Source organism: Rosa rugosa, chromosome 1 (genome assembly GCF_958449725.1).
Source record: "Rosa rugosa chromosome 1, drRosRugo1.1, whole genome shotgun sequence".
In the NCBI taxonomy this organism is placed as follows: domain Eukaryota; kingdom Viridiplantae; phylum Streptophyta; class Magnoliopsida; order Rosales; family Rosaceae; genus Rosa; species Rosa rugosa.
In genome coordinates this window covers 70,129,274-70,149,935 of record NC_084820.1, presented here as the reverse complement: position 1 = coordinate 70,149,935, position 20,662 = coordinate 70,129,274, and the positions used below count along the sequence as shown (strand labels likewise).

The 20,662-nt window shown below is 36.5% G+C and overlaps 1 long non-coding RNA gene across 1 annotated transcript; it reads right to left on the bottom strand.

The window, feature by feature from the left end:
• Positions 1-93: 93 nt before the first annotated feature.
• On the bottom strand, positions 94-2,020 carry LOC133726543 (uncharacterized). Its single transcript, XR_009854846.1, has 3 exons — positions 1,424-2,020; positions 721-809; positions 94-103 (listed from the first exon to the last, which is right to left on the bottom strand). It is a non-coding gene; the product is annotated as an uncharacterized LOC133726543 (long non-coding RNA).
• Positions 2,021-20,662: the final 18,642 nt, after the last annotated feature.

Genomic DNA, 20,662 nt, shown 5'->3' with positions numbered 1-20,662 from the left:
GTTGCCAACAGCTACAAAAAATGAACAAGAAAACTGCAATCAACATTTCTAAACAACTACAAATTAAACACCATGGAGAATATACAGGAAGGATTGCCAACGGCTACAAATATTGAACAAGAAATCCGCAATCAACATTTCTAAACATAAAAAAATTAAACACCGTGGGGAATATACAAGAAGGGTTGCCACTGGCTACAAAAATTGCACAAGAAATCTGCAATCAACATTTCTAAACACATAAAAAAATTATACAACACGGAGAATATACAGGAAGGGTTGCCAATGAACAAGAAAACCGCAATAACCATTTCTAAACAAATACAAATTAGACAACACAGAGAATATACAGGAAGATTTGCCAACAGCTACAAAAATTGAACAAGAAAACTACATTCAACATTTCTAAACTATTACAATTATAAACCGCGGATAATATACAGGAAGGATTGCCTACGGCTACAAAAAATGAACAAGAAGACAGCATTCAAACATTTCTAAACATATAAAAATTAAACAACACGGAGAATATACAGGAAGGGTTGCCAACAGCTACAATAAATGAACTAGAAAACCGCAATCAACATTTCTAAACTAATACAAATTAAACACCGCGGAGAATACAGTAAGGGTTACCAACAGCTACAAAAACTGCAATCAACATTTCTAAACAAACAAAAATTAAACACCCCGAAGAATATACAGGAAGTGTATCCTCACCTCAATTTGGAAGCAAGAGCAGAAGTGAGTACAACAGAATTAGCTTCAACATCCTGATCAGCAAATGCATAAGAGACATTCTGAAAATCCTGTGAAATACAAAGAGCACAACAAAATAAGCTGGTATTCCAACAAAAAATTCACAACAAAAAATCTTCAAAAGCCCAAAGAAACTAAAAATTCAACAGATTTCACCAAGATTAAAGAAACGAAAACTTTGAGACAGAAGTCTGAAACAACTTTAAAATGAATTTAGAAACCATACCTCCTCCTCCATTGAAAGTTGAAGGTAAGAGTAAACTGAAGCTTTAGCAAGTATTCGGCGTACTAAAGCTGGTCCTTAAATAGTACTTGAACTAGGGTTTGAACGCCAGATCACGGCAAATATAATAAAATAATTTAAAAAAAGCTCAAATTTTGATTTTGCGCATATTTGGTCAGGAACAAACGGCCCAATTATGAGCGGATTTTTTTTTAATAAAAAGCCCAAATTTATGGGCGGATTTAAAAGTCGCATAAGCCCATATTTGGAAACTAATAAGCCAAATTTTTGAGCGTATTTATAAAGGCCCAAAAACTCAACAATTAGGCGTATTTCAGAAACTAGTTAGCCCAATCCATTGTCTAAAAAAACAGGTCGAAAAATAGAAGATAAGAGGGAAAAAAAAAAGAAAGGAAAAAGATATAAAGAAAAGAGTTTTACCTGAGAACTCCGACAAGAGAAAATAACGCAAACGCCATCTCTTGCGACCAAAAATTGATGGTACAGCTCTGCGCAAGCTCATCTGTTTTGTAAATCGAGAAGGCCCGAAGAAGAGGATAGGGGAGAGGAAGTTTAGGAGACTCTGCATCTCAGGATATTAAATGTGAAAGATGTAGAGAGAATAAGAGAGGCGCAGATAGAGCATCCGTGCGAAGAGGAGGTCTTTAAGAAAAGGATTTGAAGAACAGCTGAAAACCGCGAGAGCATCTGTTTTGCAGATCGGGGAGGAGGTCTGAATAAGAGAGAGAATACCGGAGAGGAGAGTTGATGAGGCTCCGCATCTCTGGTTATCGAACGTGAGACCGAGAGAATAAGAGAGGGGCGCAGATCGAACGTCTGTGAAACCAGGTTTGAAGGCTAGGGAAGAGTGTTTGAAGCAAGAGAATACCAGCTCAAAAACGAGAAGGAGAGAGAGAGAGAGAGAGAGAGAGAGATGAAGGCAAGACAAGAGCGCCTTCAAAGTTTGAAGGCGAGGGAGGAGAGGTTTGAAGGCGAGGGAGGAGAGGGACGACCAGCTCAAGAAGAGAGAATAAGGGGGGCGCTAGGCTCTACATCAATTTATGAGAGAGACTAGGCTATAAGGCTTTCAATTCCTAAAGTACCCCTATACTCTGACAGAAAAATCTATCCCTCTAAACTTGATTGAGACGTGTTTGACTGTTTACTAGGCAATTAATTTTTTTTATTCATGATATTGCGTGTAGATATAGGAACCCTTCAATATATAAGTCCATCCGAATTTATATTTATTGTGCACATTATTATTTAGGTCCCAAATTAATTTTTATCTTTATGCAAATTCAATTTTTTACCAAATACTCCTGCCTTTAAAACTGAAGACAGCAAAATATAATAAAGGGTCTTTCTAGATGTACCCAGCAAATTTCTATTTAGACCCGGCAAGTAAAAATTATTTCTATATTTCCAATTTTACCCCTATTGTTGGAAAAATGTTCAGCCAGCAGTCCTCACCTGAGTCGCCTCCCTTCTTCTCAGATTTTGCGACATATACAGATCATATTCGCGCACGTTTAGAGAAATCTTTAATCTTCAATAGTTCAACTATAGACCACCCTTCTTCTTCTTCAACAACCAAACCCCCCTCCTCTCCGACTTAATGCCTTCCACATACTTCATGTATAGGTCGACATACGGCAACTGGGAAACGCTCGCAAATAAGCCTCTGGTATGAGAATATTGCACCTGTTAGGGAGTCGATTTAAACCCCAAATTGCAAACGAAAAAGAATTCATCGTACTTGCCATGTAACTGTTTGTGTTGTTTGATATGTATGTAATTTATGTTTGTAATGTAACTGTTTGTGTTGTTTGATATGTGTGCGAAAGTGGAAAAACGTAATGCATGACTTGAGTTGATGTAATGATATTGAGGGTTTGGGTTGTTCGGTGTTTCAATTCGTTCTTTGTTGTGTGTGATTAGGCTTTCGTTCTCAGTTAAGCATGAAGTTTGGGAGAGAAGGCAATGAAAAGTTGAAAACGAAAGGGTAACGAGTGTGAGAGAGGAGAGAGAACGTAGAGGGAGAGGGAGGGAGAGAGAGAGTTATCAGAGACGGTCGGCGTACTGGTGCTGGGTTCAAAGAAGGGTAAAATTGGACATTACTGAGCAATTGTTTTGTAGCTGGGTCTATTAAGAAATTTGCTGGGTACATTTAGAAACACCCTATAATAAAATGTCACCGTTAAAACTGAACAAATACTTAACATGCGATATGAATTTTACCGACAGTGTGAATCTAAAATTGTTATAGCTTGGAGCCACCTTCTTTAGCTCAAGTATTATACGAGTGAAAAAGAAGAAGATAAAGTCTGGAATAAAAAGATGGAGGAGGGTAGGATCGGACTCCGGTCCCTTGTGATGAGTTCGAAGGCTCGAAGCACACCTTCACAAAACGGACTCACCAGATGGTTTTTGCATCATCGCCAATTCGCCATTATAAAGTTCCATATTCAAATCTGCATATCATCACTTCATCACATAGTACGAGTGATGATGTCATAATTACTTAATATTTTTAGGTTCCAAAGAAGGTGGCTCCAGGCTATCACACTTTTGCTACAAAAATAATAAAAAGAAAACCTTTTTTTTTTTCTTTTGTCTATGGTGGTTGGTCATTGGTCCCGACTACTGTCCCTTCAGTAAGGCGTGCCTGCCATTTGTAGGGCACAGCAGCACATGCTTGCTAGACTGGGAAATTTAACGTTTTTTTCGTTTCAATTCCAAAACTACACTACTGGTCCAAATGTGGGAACTGCGAAGGTCACTCTTACCAGACTTGACAACGGCAACAATGAAAAAGACAATGCATTCATCATGGGTTCATGAGTAGAAACGTGAGTGAGTTCATGACAAAAGCTTGGCCAATATCGAACGACATAAAGAAAAGTTGTTAAAGTGAACAAAGTCAATAAACAGAGGGACGGAAGGGCTAATGTAAAAAAAATTAGGGAGTTATGGCTACACACTGCTTATGTTTCACTAGCGTCTAGAGACATGTATAATGACTAGTTCACCAAACGGACTAACCGGATGGTTTTGTGGCCATCCACTTGTTTTTGTAAATTCCTTATTCAAATCTTCATCATCATCACTTCATCTAATATGAGTGATCATGTCATAATTACCTAATATTTTTAGGTGGAGAGAATTGTATGCACCGACAGTGCAACAGTTATTTTAATCTAAAAAAAAATAACAGTCACTCATCTAATCCCACCCTTTATATATTTTAATATAAAAAAAATTACATCCATATTGCAAGTACCCATGCACTGTCAGTGCATGAAATACACTCTCGTTCTCTATTTTTAGGTTCTAAAGAAGGTGGCTCCAGGCTATCTGTTTTTTCTTCAATGATATACATAAAGAAATACCAACTCTTCCTAATTCCTATAGCGAATGACTCTACTTTCTTGTTTTTACTGTTTACTACACAATTATTGTTTTGAAATAGGGTATATTTCCTCGAAGAAATGAACATCCTTCCAATTGGCTCCAACCAACTCCAAATGTTGTGGTGGAGGTAGGATGAAAGATTATGGGAATATGGCTACTCATCATTTCGAAATGGTAGGACTACTCTTTATTCTAACAACGTGGGATGTACACGATCACCCATGAAGTGTATTGATGCTGGCATGCTGCTACATTGGAAAGAATTCGATACTCTCACGGTCTATTATATGACAAAATGTATTGTGGAAAAAATTTAAAGCAAGTTTACATGTTGAGTCACTGGATCAGAGACTCAGAGTATATATAGATGATCATTTGGCCCTTGGGTTTTAAGCTCATTTCACGCTCGCCTGGCCCTTGCTTTAAGGCACGTTGGTCTGGCCATTTTTCAAATATGATAGACTATGAGTCATGCAAATGAAGCTCAACCCAACCTTCCAACCCTACTAATTTAAGCCTTTAAAGGCCTAGCCTGGGCTGGCCCGGCCCTCTAAGCTCATCCAGTCGTGACCTAATAATTTTATTTTTTTATTTTCTAAATATATTAATTTTTTTATCCACATAAAACTTATCATTTTCTTATTTTGCAATTGATTCAGTAAGTTTTATTTTATTTAATTTTTATTTCTTTTGTTAAACAACAATTCATTCATGATATTCTATGAATATGACAATTCTGTGAATCTAAAATAATCAAACATCTCATAGATAAAACATCTAATGGTGCATGATACACTAGGATAGGAGGAATAAAATAGTTAAATAACGTAGGAGAATGCTTCTAAATAGTGTTACTATAACGGTTCGGTGCCTTTATTGTTTCACCTAAAATATTTAATAATTTTATCGGAAGGTTTTTCAAAATATTTCTCATTTATAATAAATAAATTAATACAATATTAAATAAACAGTGTCTTGAGTCTTGACTCAACGAGTGGAAACAAAAAAAAAACAGTAAACAATGTTCTTACCGAGTTATCCAATAGTGAATAGGGATGGCAAAAATCTCCAGCGGGACAGAGCTCCATTGGATACCCGCCCCTAATGGGGGGTGAATTCGGGGACAAATGGGGAATGGGGATGGGGACTCAATCCCCGCTATCTAAGATTGGGGATGGGGCGGGGATGGTATTGTGATCCCCATCCCCAAACCCGCCCCAATAATATATACATATATTTAACTTATATATATTTAAATTTATTTTTTATAATATAAATCACAAATATATATATATATATATATATATATATATATATATATATATATATATATATATATATATATATATTTACTACTTTACTTTAATAGCTACACTTTTACTTTAATGATGTTTTAACTTTTGCACTCACTGAATTATGATTTATGAATTTAATCATGTTTTAAATTTATTTGTTGTATATTTTGATTTTAAAAAGACAATATGAGAAAAAAATATTTTATTTATTAAATTCTTATTAGGGATTTGGGGCGGGTTTGGAGGCTTAGTCCCCAGTGGGGATGGAGTCGAGGAATCCTCAATATATTTTTATTGGGGATTGGGGCGGGGATGGGGATGGTATTGTGATCCCCATCCGGCCATCCCCAACCCGCCCCATTGCCATCCCTAATGGTGAACTTGCTCTTACATCAGCAGTTTAATGATAGTACCTCACTAGCTCTTAATCTTTTTGTTTTCTAATCATTTTGTTTTCAATCCATGGTAATACGAGAGTCTTGGGTTCATAGCATGATTTTTTATTTGTGTTGCTCTTGGATATTCTTGGGGAATTAAGGAGATTATTCTAAATAAAAATGCTGAGACTGTAATCGAACTCCGAACACAAGTAATTTGATGCCACTTAATCGTATTAGAGAGTATAAAAATGCGACCCCTTCCATCGGCTTCAACTATACTAAAATGACCTATGACAAGGGAACATCTGTTATAGTTTTTGAAGAGATTAAGGTAGATCGAAGAATGACCTAGTATTTGATTCTTTGTATATTGACATATTGAAAAGGAAAAACAAAATCAATAATGATGATACTCGTAGAGCAAGAAGTGTACAAGAATTATAATTTTTTTTTTGAAATAGGGTCAGTACGGCTGCCCTCAAGCCTTGACCATTAATGAAACCTCAGAATACATGGGGGGGGGGGACATGATACCTAAACCCCAAAATTCAATAAGCATAGAGAGAACATCATAGATTAAAACCGGGATTCTCCACAAAATCTATGTATTCTAACAAGCACCAATTAGCGAAGAGTGCATCATTGGCTACTCTATTCGCTTTACAAAGGTGGTGACATACCGGAAAGATTTTGCTCATGCGGAGCCATAAGTTACTATTACTATCAGCTTTCCCACTATGTTGCTACCAAAAAACAATTTCGGTAACACTAAGTTTCATCCTGCCACTAGGAGGTTGCGACCATTTGGGAACTCGCCACCAAGCTAGGGCAGACCAGGCACACAAAAGGTGCAGTCCGGGACAGAGCCCACGTCGCCCTACCACTACTCGGTAGGGACTTATTACCGGCATATAGCCACAATTAACTAATAAAAGCCAAAAACAATAAAACATAAAGTAAAGGGAAAGTGGGCCCATAGCCCAAGCCCAATCCCCACCTAGCCCAATCGAAAAGAACAGTTGCCTGCAAGCATCTCGCCACCGATCAGCAAGAGAAATCGGCGCAGTCCACCCACCGGCGGCCACCCTACCGCACCAAGCAGCATTCAGCGTTCCACTGTCGGCAGCACACCCACCGCACCGAACACACGCCGGCCGTCCCTCCACTCCGTCGATCTCCCCACCATGCCCGCAAGCATCGCCGCCCCATCCAACAACATCCCTCCACTGGAAGGCTCCAACCAATCCAAACCAGATCGGAACACTCCGATCCGATCTAAACCAGAAAGAAATCGTCCCCCTCCACACGACGGCTCCAGACAACACCAACCAGATCAGAGATCTCCGATCCGATCTGTGCCGCCCAGAACCCATTCTCACACCACCAACCGACGACATCTCCGGCTGTCCTCCTCCCTTTCCTTGTGAGATCGACCCCCACCACACCACAAGCCGCTGAACCTGCAATGAAAATCCTGCAAAACCACCGTGCGATCTGGACCTCGAAACTGCCACACAACCAATTCTGCGACTGGCCTTATTCCATTGAACGATACCGCCGGACACTAGATCCAATTCCATCCCGTCCGACGACGCCGCCACGAGGGCGAGCCGCCGGAGGGAACACGCTCTCTCTGTTTCTCTCTGTTTTTCTTTCGCTCTGTCCACACTCTTGTTCGGATGAAGATTACAAATTTATCATTGCACGCGCCCTTCAAAATTAGAATTTAGAACCAACCAATTAGGATTTAGTGCACCGACGTGCACTTGCACCCACATAAATAGATAGTTATATTATATTAAATACATTCTTAGGTTATTAATAAAAATATTAATTATAAATATCAAGGGTTGAGATCATCTTATAAGTGTTGGGTCATTTACACCGTCGGTGCATAGAATAATTTCAATTCAATATACATCTTTTAGTTTTTCAACCTTTTATACTTACACCAATCATATTAATATGGTCTCCGGTAAACATTTGTTCGACTAGCTAAATCTGCATTCTTGAAAGGATAAAACGCTCTTACCTAAAATACAATTATGAATATAGATAATTTTGAAAATCTGAAATAACTTTGTAGTAATGGTTTTATATATTTTGTCTATCCCTCAAACTGTTGAGATTCGGTTTTTGATAGAATAATGGAGATTAAGATAAAGTGACAAATGGATGGCAATGACTTTTTTTTTTTTTTTTTTTTTTTGTGAGGAGCAAAACAAAAATTACAACCGGAAGCCCCTAGGACAACCGAAACTAAAAGAATCAAAGTTGAAAGCAGAAAGGGCTAAAAGGGGGAGTTTCCCTTTCCAAGTAGCAGGAGTCTTCAAATGGTGACCTTGGTTCGCCATCGCATCAGCCACGAAGTTAGCCTCCCGGGGGATGGCAATGACTTGCAAACTATCTCTTACCACAATCTTTGTATTTAGTCATCGTAAATTTAACTCAGTTGTTTTTTTTTTTTCCAACTAGAACTCAGTTGTTAGAATTAGGCTAAAAGACGAAGATTAGTAACAAAAATAGGGAAAATTCCACAAATGATCACTCAACTATGACTCATTCGACACTTTGGTCACTGAAGTTTCAAATATATCACTTTGGTTACTCAACTATTACATTGTCACTTTGTTAATTTTTTTCATTAAATTTTTTTTTTGCCACAATATTAATGATATTTTCATCTAACCAATTGTGAAAAATTGAGAAATATGTATTAGAATGATTGAGAGAAGTGATTAAAGTGAGAAAAAATACTCCTTGGGTGACTAAAGTGATTGACAGTGTAATAGTTGAGTGACCAAGTGATTGACAGTGTAATAGTTGAGTGACCAAAGTGATATATTTGAAACTTGAGTGACCAAAGTGTCGAATGAGTAATAGTTGAGTGACTATTTGTGGAATTCTCCCATAAAAATAAGATACACGAAGGCTGTAATCTGGAGACTGACGTCCACGAGAAGATATCTGTTGCCGAATAGGGAATCACACTTTTGCTTCAAAAATAATAAAAAGGGCGTGCGCAGTGCCTGCCATTTCTAGGGCACAGCAGCACATACTTGCATAAGACTAGAAAATTTAACGTTTTTTCATTTCAATTCCAAAACTAGACTACTGGTCCAAGTGTGAGAAGGTCACTCTTACCTGACTTACCTCTAGCTGGTTGGTTGGCAATGGCTACAATGCATTCATCATGAGTTCATGAGCAGAAAACGTGAGTTCATGACAGAAGCTTGGCCAACCTCAAACGACATAAAAAAAAGTTGTTGAAGTGAAAAAATAGAGAGACGAAATAGCTGGTGTAAAAAGATTAGGGAGGTATAGCTTGAAAATTCTTATATACACAGCGATGTATGTCCACATATAACGAATATGTAATCTCAGCCGTTTATATGTGGGCTCCGTTATTTAGAGTAAATGTACTCATGAACTAAGGGCAATTGCTGATTTGCTAACTAAATTGGTACTGCTAATCCACTATTCATCTAAAATTGGCAATTGCCTCCAGTTTACACAATACAACAATAGAAGGCAATTTGCCTGCCAATCCAATATTAATTAATTAATTTATGAACGAATTTAAGCTTACAATTTGATTTATTAGTTATTTTTAAATGATAATAATGCTACACATATGTATTAATTAATTTAATAATGAAAAAATGATAATTTGAATGGTAACATTTGACAAAATAATTAATAATATTCAATAAGAATCGAAAAGTTGGCGTAAATAAATAAATTATTGTTGACAAAAGGATTAGTTTGAGTATCTGTCTCAGTGGTTTGAAGGAATTATTCTCAAATTGATTGAGGGGTAGAGGGTATGACTCTCCTCTCAAGTAAAATTTTTTTGGGCTAAATACTAGTTAGTACCCTGTGGTTTAGGTCCAAAATCAATTCAGTCCCTGGACTTCTAATTTCATCAAAAACACCCCTGCATTTTCAATTTTGATCTAATAGGTCCAATTCGTTAATATTCTGTTATGGGTTCAAGTTATAGTTGGATTATTTGTTGAAAAACTAATTATTTTTAATAGTAGGACTCACTCCTAAATTGACTATGTAGACCACCTCGACACCACATCATAAAACATAGGTTATGTATGAGCCACATTAACAAGTTAAATAACTCAATTGTAGGAAAACTAACAAATTGGACCTATTAGATCAAAATTGAAAGTGCAGGGGTGTTTTTGATGAAATTAGAAGTTCAGGGACTGAATTGATTTTGGACCTAAACCACAGGGTAGTAATTTGTATTTAGCCCAATTTTTTTTTTAAATGAAAGTCCATTTCTGGAGAAAGAAGACAGTGGACCCACCATATGTCTTTGGGCCCTATCAATTACCCAACTTAGAGAGTGATCGAGAATTAGTCACCCAATTGCCCGATTATGTGGGCCCCTTCAATTGGTCGACCAATGCATGACTGATGCATTGATCAATTTAGGCTTTGTGAGCAATTAGTCGCTTAATTGCTCTTCTGATGTAGTTGCTCTTATCACTCAAAACCGTCCAATCTTAACAGTGCGTGTATCTTCACGCTGTGTACTGAAGACTCTCCCAGTATGGCTACACATCTTTTGGAAATGGGAAGTATGTCACACTACTTTTTAGTTTTAGCAACATAGGAAGTATGTTAAACTTGCGAGATGTACGATGACTTGTTCTCCTTCCTAATTAAAAAAAAAAAATTAAATAAAAAACATGAAAAATGTGTTTTGACTTATGAACTGCAATTCTTTTTTTCTTTTTTTTTGAAGAAGAAGTTGATGTCACTAGATCAATAGCAAAAAGGCTGCTATCTACCAAAACTTACATAAGAAATCCGACAAAAAAATCCAGAATAACCTACCTAAGCTAAAACACACCATTAAGGATACTGAGATGCTCATATTTAAACGAGTCTATACAAGAATGAAAAAAACTTTGTCTCATATGGAAAGAAATCATTCAACTAGCCATCACTTGCCAATCACGCAATTGTGGTACAAGCAAAAACTAAAAACGTTATAGAAGACTCATAGAAGTTTATCTAACCTCACACATGCTCAATACCTTAATACATTAGGGCCCATCTTGCCTCGACTTGAGCCTAAGCCAAGATGCCCAAGCCCAAATCAAGTCGTGCCTAACAGAAAAGCTTTCCAACCTCATTAGTCCAAGGTTGAGCCTACACCCATAAATTTGAGCCCAACAGCCCAAGTTTGAGCCCAGGCCAGAAAACCCAAGCCCAAACCCAGCTTAACAAGGCAGAAACCTTAGGCTTCAGCTGCCAGACTGCCTCCACCTCTGTGTCCGGCGGCCGACTTGTGCACCACTGCATCACAGGGTCGATCAAGCTTGCCTGCGCCTAGGCCTCGGCGTCTCCTCCACCACGTCTCCGGTAATGAACCGCCAATCTATTCAAACCAGACGATGCTCTCCGACCTCGTGACTATTCTCCTCGTCCGTGTGAATCGCCGATCGGGTATGCTGTCGATAATAAGACAAAAACCGCGGCCCCAAACCTGCTCTGATTCAAAACTGATCTGGCCCTGTGTTGTCCACAACTGCGAACTTCCAAAAGCCAAAAGAGTTGCCTACTCTGCTTAAGGTGGAGAGAGACTGCCGCCATCCCAAATTTGTCGTCGCCGCTAGTCTTGGAATCCCAAAATCACATTATTTACCTTTTTCATCTCAAGTCTGGGTTAATTTAAATACTAAATATTGAAATGACCACTATCAGAATTGGATCAATCATATAGCTTCTAATACTTCTCACAGTGACGTTGCCTCTTTTTTCTCATGTTTTGTTCATTTGTAACAATACATGGCATGCTAGAAACCAAATGATCTTTAAGAATATTAGAAAAGAACTTATCCAAATTGCTTATGTTGCTGTAAATATGTTTCTGCTAAATTTTGATGGTTCATTTTAATGATTTTATGATGATAAACAAGGAGCAGCACCTTTTCATTTATAAGAGATAATCAAGGATTACTTATTCTTGATTGTACAGAGAAGATTGGTTACTCTAAAAGCAACTCCAACAATAGGGTTCAAAACCAGATTTTGTTGAATTATATGACTTTTCATCTCCAACAATGTTTTTTAGAGAGAGTTGGTCCTAAAATTATAGGACTTGGGTTCATCCCAAGTCTCATATTTGTGACTTTTCCAAGACCAAGACTCGGATACTGTTCATGGGGCCCAGCAAATGGGTTATTATTTGCTTTTACTCAAATTGACTCTATTTAATCTGACGGCTCAGATTTGAGAAAAAAAAATGTGATCAATGGCTCTTATTAAATCAAGGGTTATTATTTCTATTTTGTTCTAAAAAAATTACGAAAAATTGAGGGATGTTATAAACTAGAGAAAAATATAGAGATAGAAGAGAGAAACAGAGTATGGAGGAGGTAGAAGTGTCTATTTCATTCTCATTAGACCCCTTTATATAGGAATAATGTTTACATCATAAGGACATAACTAATGAGTATTTACAGTGGACAACCACATATATATAATATTTATAACACTCCCCCTTGGATGTTCACCACTAAATGATATGGTGTTGGACGCGCTTAATGTTGCCTCGTCAAAAACCTTGCCAGGTAACAAAAACCCAGTGGGACAAAAACAACCCTGGTCGAAGGAGAAAAAGAGCACAACGCGCATATGTCCTAGGTAACATATTTTGAATGCTCCCCCTGATGAGAATCTCCCCCTGATTTTTGCAAGCTTCAATCATGTATGTAATAAAATACATGCACCATGTATATTAGATATGGTGTGTCGATTACATAGGTGAGACTATGTGTGCTTTGCATAAAGGGGACTCATCATGAATTGCAATTCCTGCAAAAGTTAGGGTAATACCAATAAAACTATAAATCTTACCTCAAGTAGAACCAGTTTGATATGCTCAAATTATATATAGATAAAGATATTAGCAAAGAATAACAATATAAAGGAACAACAATTGACACATTTACCTTTATACAATATTCCGAGCATTGAAATTTATGTATGGCATACTTAGCCATAAATATCAATTAGTGTAATTGATAATTTCATATAGGCTCAATATGAGCTTTAGATAAATTCATAACTTCGCGAAAGTTAGAATATGTTGCAACATTGTGAGCATGATTCGAATTCGATTTCATAGTCTTGTCATAGTACTCATTGAGGCAATAAGTTACTTTGACTGTAAATGAATGAGTATCTATGAAACTTTAGACTTTTTGATTCCATGAGTGAGCCTTAAGCTCTTTTACTCATTCATGGACTTGCCCTTGGGCAATATGAATCGGTCAAGGATTTGATTAAGCAATATGCTTATAATGACACATTTGGGGATTTGCTTTTAGTAATTTGCCTTTAAGACCTTCATAATAACTATGACAACCTGCTATAAGCCTCTCGTCAATATAACAGCTATATGTAACACTGTACTTATAGAAAAGTTGTCGCTTGGAGAAGAATGCCCATGTCTCTATAAAGAGAATTGTGTCATAGTGATTTCAATTCACGTTAGTACACCCTTTGTAATTTTTAGGGTAGATAAAGTCCAAGTATATCATCATGTTTACAATATTTAAATTCATTGGAATTGCCTCTTTCCAATTTGGCCAATAGTATGATTTGTCGACACAATGAAACGTGGTAGTATATAGCCCTTGATGATATTTAGTTGCAACTACAGATGAGATATCATCAATGATCATCAATTAGAGATCTATCACACATTCAAAATATATGCATGCATTAGCTATAATAAGCTTATTCATATCAGGTACCCATGCCTCTTTTAGGGCATTTGTTGTCTCTCAAGGACAAATTAATTAAAGAATGTGGATCTTTGTATAACCTCATAACGAGTGTTATAGGGCTTGTATAATCTTCCCTTATAGGGAGATTAAAACATTGGACTTATGTAAATGATCGCATAAAGAAAATTGATATTCATCTAGGAGAGAAAGAAGAAAAACTCATAGATCATTAGCCTTGATCATAAGCAACTATGTTGCACCATAAGGCTTGCGGATCATCATGGAGTTCAAAGAAGAAGAAGAAGAAAAATAAGAGCAAATTCGTGCTGATAACGTGTTATAAACTAGAGAAAAATATAGAGATAGAAGAGAGAAAAAGAGTATGGAGGAGGTAGAAGTGTCTATTTCATTCTCATTAGACCCCTTTATATAGGAATAATGTTTACATCATAAGGACATAACTAATGAGTATTTACAGTGGACAACCACATATATATAATATTTATAACAAGGGAAAAAAATATACTCGTTGGAACAGTAAATTGTGGGAAATTCTATAAATATCAACCCATTATTTTCTATTTCCTCACACCAAATATCCTCCATCTCCTTTACAATTTTTCATTCATTCACCCATCTCCTTCACACCAAATATCCTCCATTCATTTAATAAAAAAATTAATTAAATGAAAAGAATAAATTTTAAATATTATGATAAAATTAAAATTAATTTTTTTACCTTATTTAACTATAGAAACATATTTTTAATATAATATTCATAAATATTATACTCATATTATATTTTAATCAAGAATAGTGAAATAACACCCCCATATAGCACCTCATTGTTGGAGATGAGAATTAAGTCATATATGAATAGTGCAATAAAGGGGTGCTAAAATGAGAATAGCACCCCCAAATAGAAACTATTGTTGGAGTTGCCCTAATGTTTTGATTACTGGAACCTTAGCCTTAAGAGCCAGACACTGAGTTGCACTCATTCATGGTTACTCCAAGATTAAAGTAGAAGGAGATTTAAAGATCTGAATGGACAATATCAACGATCTGTTGGCGCAGCAAATTACATGTCCAGGACATCAACTATATGGCAAGTCAATTTTAAGACATTGAGTTCAAAGTTCAGACTCATATGGAGAGAAGACGCACGGGCAAATTTAGGACACACGGGTGGAATAATGCCTTTCTTTTATGGTTTGGAAGGACTACTTTCCCCCTTATTCTCTCTTCCTTCAAGATATGATTTCATTTCCTTTTGCATCCCAAACGCAGGAAAGGAACACGTTTCCTTTCCCGATGCTTACTTTCTGCGAACCAAACGTGGCCTAAATGCTTTTACTATCAATTTTGATCTCCATGGTATAGGTTGTTTTAGGGATTTAGGGATTTTTTTTTTCTGGTAAACTTTTTCTTAATTGGAAAAAAATAATAGATATATAGACACACAAAGAATTGTATTTTTCAATGAAGCTAAAATTGTTAGAGGATCCGTTTACTTGTTTTCCATCAAAAAAAAAAAAACAGAAAAGGCAAAACATTGAGATGCCATCACTTTTAAAATTTTGCTCTTGAATTTACTTGTGCACCAACTTTTTCTCTCGGATATGCTTTGGGTTTTATAGAGCTTTGACTCTATAAAATGGGATGCCAAAAACAAAAAGGCTTAATGGCCAAAATGCCCCATGACATTTCCTTATATTGTCAATTTGCACACTAACTTATTAATTTTACTCAATAACACACTAACTTTTTCAAAGTTTGTCAATTTCCACATTTCCGTTAAGTTCCACCATTAAATGCCATCATGTGCGAAACACGTGAGGGTATTTTGGTCATTTATTTTATTTTTAAAAATCTTTTTTCTTTTTGGGATCAAAATCCCACTATCCTTTTTGATAAAAAAAAAAAAAAAAAAAATCCCCTATCCATGAATCTTTATTTTCTTATGGGAAAAAATGACTTATACATGAATGATTCAATTTGATAAGCTCATATATTCATCATATGTCGAATAATTATTGAAAAAGCATACCAAAATGCTAAAAAAGAAACCTAGATATTAAGAAAACTAGTCTACACACGTTTAGCTGATCATATTATATATATATATATATATATATATATATATATATATATATATATATATATATATATATACAGTCCGGCTACACTAAGGACGTCCTTAGTTTTTCTTAGGTACGGATTTCCAATTTTCACCCACTTTCCGATCAAATTTTCACTTCTTAACCGTTCAGTTTTTAGGTCCTAATGTATAGATCACCTCTGCAAAATTTCAGCCAAATTGGTGATCATTAAGGCATCCAAAACTGCAAATTACAACAATGTAAACGAACGGTTCCAGTTCGACAGATTCGGTTCGTTCGTGTAAATTGCAGTTTTGGACGCCTTAACGATCACCAAATTGGCTGAAATTTTGCAGAGGTGATCCATACATTAGGACCTAAAAACTGAACGGTTAAGATGTGAAAATGTGATCGGAAAGTGGGTGAAAACAGTAAATCCGTTCCATAAGAAAAACTAAGGACATTCTTACCTGAGAAAAATCCTATATATTTATATATATATATATATATATATATATATATATATATATATATATATATATATATATTAACTTCCATTTCATTCCATATATTCATCATATTAACGTTGTTGGATATGAGAAGAAATTTTGTTGCAAACGGTGAGAAGGTCTTTTCTTCTTCCACGTAAAAGATTAACAAGAATTAGGTTAGATAAACAAAAACAAAAAAATATAAAGAAAAAGTAAAATGACCAAAATACCCTCACATGTTTCGCAAGCACTTATCGGTGGAACTTGATGGAAGTTAACGGAAATGTGGAAATCGGTAAACTTTAGAAACGTTAGTGTGTTATTGAGTAAAATTCATAAGTCAGTGTGCAAATTGACAGTAAAAGAAAATGTCATGGGATATTTCGGTCATTAAGCCAAAAAAAAAAGGTATAGAGATAAAAAGAGCAAGAACATTAGACCAATGGTGAGTGTTGCCCCAAGTTGAAAAGTACAGGAGGGCAGGATCAAAACATCGAACCCAGGACACTAGCAATGCCTCCAAATATCACCTTAACCTAATTGGTTCGGAAGTTTTTTTTTTTGGTAGTCAATTGGTTCGGAAGTTTGGCCACTTTTTTGTTAATACAGTAGGGTATTGCTTAATTGGGTTTTACTTCATAATTATTGTTTTAAATTAGGGTATTGCTTTGCAGAAATGAAAATCAAAATCCCTTTTATTGGCTTTTGGCTTACTGGTTGGCAACGAGTTCATTATCCATCGTGACAGAAGAACATGTACAAAGTGTTCTAAGTTAGATGGGAATATGGCTACGGTTTAGTCTTTGTTTTAGCAACACGTTACATGTATGTATGGAAAGTATATACTATAACTCAGGTCAATCAGTTCATATTCCCGTAACATGAATGCAGGTTCTACTGGTCCAATGTGGTGGGCGGGTCCATACCTTGTCTCTCTTTTTTTTTCCTAGTCAGAAGGCAGGTCCATTCCTATGGGGGATGTGGCTATATATAATTGAAGTGGAGCGAGCTAGCTAGGTGAGCCAGTGACTTATCAAATCAAAGGTCTGCGACTACGACTAGTCGTAGGGCTCGAAGCTATATAGCACTATAGCTTAGGAGCGATGGCAGAGCCTAACCTATGATATTGCCAGTCACCGAGGGAGACTAAATAGCCGGAGTTATGCACCTATGACCCATTTCTTTATCTTCACGCCAAGTCCCTGACCAACCAATGCCATAGCCTAACTGAAAATACAAGGACCTTGTACCTACACTAACCTAGAAACACTCTGGCCCAAAACTAGAAACCCGAAGAAACCGCCAAGGCCCAACAAACACTGCCCAAAGTAACCAAGTAGTTGATATTTAGGATAACAAAGGGAATAAAAACAAGTTCAGGTATTGGTATATAATTCATCTTCTCTGACTCTTCTCGGGTCGAAATTAATTTGTGTTTGGTGATAATTAATCTGTCACTCGATATTTTTTTTCCGTTAGGATGATTTATTTGAGTCGATGCTAATCGAGTGTTTGATGCTTAATTGTAATTGATTTAGTGCTGGGGAATGTTTGAAGGAAGATTATAACACAGTGGTTCAACAAGTTCCAGAGGGAAGGAGGGAGATTCGCTAACCGTCTAACCGTCTTTGTTTGGAATGGTAATGGTAAAAGAATGTAACCAAAAGAAAGTGACAGTAGAAAAATTGTAACCAAAAGAAAAGGTGAAAAGGAAAATCAAATGAAAATTTTAGATTCTGCGAAGTGTTTCCTCCTCTTAAATTTTGGTACTATGTTCAGCAAAGTGATCATGGACGCTAGGAGGTTTTAGGTATGAAGTGACAGGGGGTGGATATTTGAGCATTGGTCTCTACACCTTTATGACTATGATATCACTGCGAAAGGGCATAAACAGTCCTTTGGAGATTTAACTCCAGATAAAGTTCACAGCTTGTAGCTCACAACATCAGCACAACTAGTGTCAAATATGATTTAGCTTGTGTATAATTTGTGGCGCTAGGTTTTAGTTGTATCTGGATTGCCTGAACCCAAGTAGCAGCAAGGAGTTGAATTGCTTGAATTGGCAAGCTTGAAGCCGGAATGGGATTGGTTGTAGTTGCTAAGAAACACATGAGCTACTCCAGTATGTGATAGAAAAATTACTTGGGGCATGATGAAGGTTTACATTTACGTTTTGATATACAAAAGGCTGAAGAAACAGAGACAACAACAATGAGGATGGGGGCTAGTTCTTGTAATGTTTCTTGTATTCTTGTTTGTAATCTGGTGTGTCCCGAAGGCCAAGTTTGGAGAGAACAAGGCAGTAAGAAACCCAATCACCCCGCCAAAGATACTTCAATAATCTCTTCCGTCTCTCACCATTGCTTGAAAACCCTTTAAGAGAGTACTTATCCTACAGAGTTTTTCTCTTCCGCCTCTTCCGCCAAAGTACTTCAGCTTCACACCGTAAGTTATCACACAGTCGCTTGTTTTCCTTATATTCATCAGAACACTCATACATCCCCTGATTCTTTTTTGCTGGTTAATTATTTGTATGATTGCTGATTATTATTTTATTTGCCAATTCAGGGACTGCAAGGATATTGAACCAGAAGAACAATACTGTCCAACTGCATCAGCTGGAAGTAAAAGTGAAAGTGCATTGACTTCAGAAGAAAAAGGAAATAAAGATCATTGTAGGTGGGATGTTGCAACTGGAAAACAAGAGGATTTCTTCTCCATTCCAACCAAACCGCTCATTCCAAGCTAGATTTGAAGGCATTCTGCTGCATTACATCAAATTTGCCTGCTGATTTCTTTTTATATTTGATTGGGAGATAATCAATTTATCCAACTTTCGTTGGTTTGTAGCTTTGGTAAATCAAAACAATAGTAGTTATTATATACTATCAACTTTTCACAGAATTTTATGAAGGTTCTTCCAAGTCACTTAGAGCACTAATCACGACACCTCAATGCATGTTATCATAATTGTAACACCATGTCACCCAACATTTTCACTTCTTGACATCTCTAAAAGAGTATTATGTGAAGAAATCAATTCTCTATTTTCTTTTCCTGTCCAAAAACATAAAACTTACTAACATTAACCAGAGCTAGATCAAAATCAGACCTGGATACACTTTCACAGGCAGGTCATATATCCACTAAAGTCATTGATACTCGTTGTGCTTCCTTCTCTACTTTTCACCCCTATATCAATCACCAGAAACTAAAAGGATCATCCTCATAAGACAAGATTGTGGTTTTCTTTTTGAGGATAGTTCATAGTCTCCAGAATTCCATCATGCAAGTTTCCACCTTCCTCATCAGTTTGAGAGTCAGAAGCTGCTTGAGAATTTCCCATTTGAGGTGATATATAGTTGATGTTTAGAATACCGACAATGCCTGATTTCCTTTTACCTGACCGGGTAGCCTCTTTCGTGATTCCTTGATCTCATGTTCTTGGAATCACCTGGACAGATAAGCAGACAAGAAATTTCAGCTATAAACTAGGAATCAAGACATGCAACCTTACTATATAAGAACTAATCGGCAAAGAAGATAAGCCATGCAAGGGTATGATCGGGGCCTTTCTCAAAGTCAAAACATCAAATTCTTCTTATATATCCAGAGAGAGTAATGGAGCAGGGTACTGGGACCTTTCACCTATTTCTTTTTTTCTGTAACTGCAAGGTGATCAATCGAACTATTTAACACAACAGAGAATAATAGAGAAGTGTTCCATCATGACAATACTTGAGAACAGTAACTATACTAGGTACGTCACAAATCTGTAGGACACATCTTACAAACTGAAGTCTTATCTGCAGTAACAATTGTTCCTTTTCCATTATTTTCTGGCAACACATTTTGTTTCTGTCATACCTCAAAAGCAATATGCCAGATGCATTCATGGCAGAGAAGTCTGGTAGGTTATACATTGCTTCAGCCACTTCAATTTCAAGCCAGGGCTAGTTTCATGCTTTCATTTCCGTGGTTCCTTGTATCTTCATGTAGCACACTAGCACTGATAAGTTTAACATTACCATACCCCACTAGTGATTTGAAGCAAAATATTTTCCACATCCTGATAGATTACATCTCGACTTATACAGAAAACAGAAAAAAAAGTGAAGTTAATAATGACCATAAAAGGAAATTCTACTTACATCAAGCATGAAACCCAAAGCATTCAGCAAATGATATTAATTATTGCAATTGTCAATGTCAAAATCCACAAGCAAAAGCCTTGCTCT